Source organism: Tachyglossus aculeatus, chromosome X3, assembly GCF_015852505.1.
Source record: "Tachyglossus aculeatus isolate mTacAcu1 chromosome X3, mTacAcu1.pri, whole genome shotgun sequence".
Taxonomy (NCBI): domain Eukaryota; kingdom Metazoa; phylum Chordata; class Mammalia; order Monotremata; family Tachyglossidae; genus Tachyglossus; species Tachyglossus aculeatus.
Window position 1 is genome coordinate 28852081 of NC_052099.1, and position 5214 is coordinate 28857294.

The following is a 5214-nucleotide window of genomic DNA, read 5'->3' on the forward strand; positions in this document are numbered from 1 at the left end:
CCCACAATTCCATGATGATCCAGGGAAGAAAGTGACCAACCAATGTCTGCTCTGCTGTTCGTCTTGGGGTTCAAAGGTGATACTGACCGAAATTTTATTGAGGGGTAGAAATCCATGGGAATCAACAAATCCCTTTCACATCCTGTGTATAAAAAGATTGCCTTTTGTGACACCATGGTACTGGTTATTAGCATCATTGTTTATTTCTTCCCTTTTTAGGTCGTTAAATCCTGGCAGCAACTCCTAAGAGAGTTACCCCATCTTACAAGATGGCACCAGATTGTGCCAAGACTGATGGTAGTTAGCTAAGGATGTGGATGTGCTCTGAAATCTACAGTCTGAGCAGAAATCCCTTTCGCTCATTTACATGTGAAAGGGGAACTCTTGGCCTTCTAGCAATTGCCTTTAGATGGGTCGCTGTTTGACCCAAGGATTACATGACATTGGTATTAAAATAGTCACATGCCGAACGATTATTTTCTGCCAAACTGGCTGGTGAAATACAGCTTTACTTGAAGTTGTGGTTCCGAATCATGTTTATCCTGCTTCTCCTGCCTGTTCGTCGTCTCGCCCATACCAAAATCGCTTAGGTATTATTGTCATCCATCCTTCAAAGCACCGTGGTCTAGTGGAAAGAGCATGGGCCTGGCAGACAGAGGACCTGAGTTCTAATCCCAAATCTGCCACACACCTTTTGTGTGACCCTTGGGCAAGTCACTCAACTTCTCTCTGCCTCAGTGGGGATGCAATACCAGTTACCTGTTCTCCCTTCTACTTAATAATAGTAATAATGATGGTATTTGTTAAGCATTTACTATGTGTCAAGCACCGTTCTAAGCATTGGGGTAGATACAAGGTGATCAGGTTGTCCCATGTGGGGCTTACAGTCTCAATCCCCATTTTACAGAAGAGGTAACTGAGGCACAGAGACTTGTCTGAAGCATCACAGCTGACAAGTGGTGGAGCTGGGATTAGAACCCATGACCTTTGACTCCCAAGCCCGGGCTCTTTCCACTAAGCCACGCTTGCTGTGACCCCCGTGTGGGACCTGATTATCTCCTATCTACGCCAGTGCTTAGTACACTGCATGGCACAGAGTGTTTAACAAATACCACTATTATTATTATTCAAACACCATGCTCAGGAGGGATATTGCAACAAATATCACTGCTATGATCATTTGGTTGATGATACCGGGTTTATTTATTTTTTTAATCGCATTTAACTGCTATGTGTCAAGCACTGTTCTAAGCGCTGGGGTATTCATTCATTCAATTGTATTTATTGAGTGCTTACTGTGTGCAGAGCACTGTACTAAGTGCTTGGGAAGTACAAGTTGGCAACATATAGAGATGGTCCCTACCCAACAGCGGGCTCACAGTCTGGAAGGGGCAGACAGACAACAAAACAAAACATACTAACAAAATAAAATAAATAGAATAAATATGTACAAGATTCAACAGTCAGATCACTGCCCCACCAGGGGCTCATAGTCTAAGTATTGAATCTTCATTTAACGGTTGATTAAGCTGAGGCACAGAGAAGTTAAGTGACTTGTCCAAAATCACACAGCATTAAGTGGCAGAAATGGGATTAGAACCAGGTCCTCTGACTCCCAAGCACAGGATATTGCTATAATTAAATATGGATCTCTGATAAGACAGTTCAAGGGCTTAGATTTTTTTCTCATGGTATTTAAGTGCTTATGCCCTGTCAAACACTGTTCTAAGCACAGGGGAAGATACAAGTCAATCAGGTCAGAGACTGTCCCTGCCCCACATGGGGCTCAAAGTCTAAGTAGGAAGGACAAAAGATATCTAATCCCCATTTTACAGTGTAAGAAACTGAGGCTTGGAGAAGTGAAGTGACTTGCCCAAGGTCACACAGCGAGCAATTGGAAGAGTCTGGATTAGAACCCAGGCCCTCTGATGTCCAGACCGGTGCTCTTTTCACTGGGCCACGCTATTTCTCAGATGTGACATCTTTTGTAGACGTGGGTCTCACAGACACTAAAATGACAGGGCATTCTCACCTTTATATACATTTTTGGCTTAGTCTGTTTCTTGATGCCATACTTTCTCTATTCAAGGAAAAATGAGATCAGGTCTGGCCAGAGAAGCTAAGCCACAGTAGCCAACTCAAAGCATTCAATAAACGCCACCGACTGATCGACTGCTAGTACAAATTGAGTTTTTTCTAGACATTTCTCCGTCAGTTGTGTGCCATGCAGGGAAAATGACTGCAACCAGACATCTTGGCCACCTAATTTCTACCTGTCTAAGGTGCTTGTGGTTTGACTAGTGACTGGCAAGCTTTTCAATGCCCATCTTGCACGGTTCTGACTATTTCCTAAGCCTTTGGCCATTTTAAACAAAGGAAGTCGGAAGAAAAGCCAAGCTAACTGATTTCTCCACTTGATCCCTAGTGGCAAAAGCCTTCCCAGCGTCGACTTATCACCCAGAGTCTTGCTTGAACAACTTTTACACTCCTGATTGGTCCTTGGATAGGGCACTGAAAAGACATTTCCTGTGTTGTATAGTGTAATAAGAGCTACAGATTTTCACCCTGAGCTATGAGCTGCAAGAGAGGAAATTGGAATGCTCAGGGAAGTCTTGCAGTAATTAATCATTGTAGGATGAGGCCTGTCAAAACACTTTCTAAAGCTGATACTGCTGTCAATTACCGCCAGCCCACCACCATCTGTAATTGTTTAAAATATCATCCAGTACCAGGATCAACATATTTAACACTTATGCTTCATTTACACTTCCCAAATAACATTCTGTAAAGGACTGTAGATGGTGGGCTGCTCTGCTAGGAGACTGAGGTTCTCCTGTCCACAGCTAAACAAAACGTTCCTGGCAAGAGTGAGTGTTCAGCAAAATCTATGAGCTGTGAAATAAAATACCAATAAAATTACATTTGTATCCACTCTAAATTCAAACTGTGGGAGAAAATGGCACACTAAGCATTTGGCATCTAAGTCTTGGTCAATAGAGTGAAGGGTGGGGGTTGTTTTTTAGCGGAGTGATTGAAAATTATGAGACATTAAAGAGCCATAGGGCTCTATTTGGTAAAGCAATTCACTTTTCCCTCTTCTTTATTTTCTCGTTTCCTCTGGAAGCCAATAACATTCCCCTTGCCACAGAAATATACTGTTTCTGTGTGCTCCTAGGTAACTTTAACTGGTTTCTGTAAATAAAGTAAAAGGCGATAATTGAATAAAGTCCAATTTCCTTTTGAAGATTCCAAAATGTATTATTATCGGGCTGTTGGGTGTTCCAGTCTCTTTATAAGTATGCATTCAAAGTGCTTTCCTTGATTTGAAGTGTCAAGATACTTTTATGTACTGCAGTATAGAATAATTACAGTTCTAAACACTTTTTCCTCAGTGGTAGCTCTCAATAATGCTGAATTTGGAAGGTATCTATTTCTTGTAACTTCAGTTAAAACTTGGTGGAGCAGTGCAGCCTAGTGGAAAGACCACGGGCTTGGGCATCAGAGGACCTGAGTTCTAATCCTTGCTCTGCCACGTGTCTAATCTGTGACCTTGGGCAAGTCACTTAAACTTCTCTGTGCCTCGGTTCCCTCATCTGTAAAATGGGGGATTAAGACTGTGAGCCCTGTGTGGGACAGGGACTGTGTTCAACCCAAATGTCTTATGTCTACCCCAGTGTTTAGAAAAGTGCCTGGATAAATACCATCATCATCATCATCATCATCATTACCTCCCAGCCTCCCATTGTCAGGAGACTCATCAAATCCCTGAACGTGGAAGTGTTGGGAGTCAAGATATTTCAGCTGGGCATGGGGTTCCCTATCCATGTCCAAGGCTCTGGAAAATTCCCACAGTAAGAAAGGTCAGTCTCCATAGCCCCATTCACCCAATGCATTTTGTAAGGAATACAAATGGGATTCCTTCAAGAATTTGGGAAGTCAATTCTTTTGCATTTTAAGAAGGGGCCACGACCCTTATCTGCATCTCTGCTTACGCCCCAACCAAAATAAACTGTACAGAATTCTATCTCTCCGAAAGTATATCAGCTTTACTCAATAATATGCCATTAACCATTAATGGTCTCCTAAACATGCATTTGTCAAAGCCAATCATAAATCATTTACTGCTCTGACACCCGATTCCTTTATTTAAAAAATCACAGAATTATCACGTGGGGTGGGACTCCAAAGGACGTGGAGCAATCTACAAACCCATAATAATTTTTGGTTGGATTCCATGTTTCCACATCTTATTTCAACAGTACAATACAGGATTTGAGAAAGTACAATAGAGTTAATAGTCACGACCCCCATCCTCAAGGATTTTACAATCTAGCAAGATTATTATTACCCATACAATTACTAAATGGAGTGTAAAAAAGTATTTCCAGACATACTATCTAATTTATTTTGGTCACTTAAAAAAAATGGCATTACTAAGTGCTTACTAGGGTCCAGGCACGGGACTATCCTAGGGTAGATACAAGACAATCAGGTTGGACACAGTCCATGCCCCACATGGGACTTGCCGTTCCGATTTTACAGATGAAGTAACTGAGGCCAGAGAAGTGAAGTGACTTCTCCAAGGTCACACAGCAGGCGTAGTGGAGCCGGAATTAGAACCCAGGTCTTTCTGGGTCTCAGGCCTGTGCTCTATCCACTATCCACTCGGTTTGCACTCTAGCCAGGAGAGTCAGTGTCAATATTTTAACTGGAAGGTGTAGCCCACACCGCAACAGCTTTTGTACTCTTCCAGTAAGCCAAATCCAAAAGACCTGAAGCATTCCTGTGGCAGAATCCTTTCGCCTCTTCTATTTCAGCTCCATTAGGCTAATAACTCTTTGCCCATTCGCTCACCAACCCTTAATCAAACCGCACAGCCAGAACAAAGCAAGTTTTCTGTGTCTGACACATGAACACCATCTGGTGAGAGAAGTACTAGAATAATTGAATGTGATATTGTAATTATTGTTCTTTTATCCTGGCATCAAGGATTTCCAAGCTTCCCAGCTGCTCTTCACGTAGCTGTTCCATGGTCATAGCAGGTTGGACAGGTATTAGAATGTAATAATTGCCAAATCATGAGAATTCATGAGAACACATGCCTGAAGGGACCACCATATAATTGAGAATTAAGAGCCATTGTTTTCCCCAGGTATTTGAGGTATTTCTTACATAAATGAAAAGCAGTTATTCCTAGAATAGCCAAGGCACTTC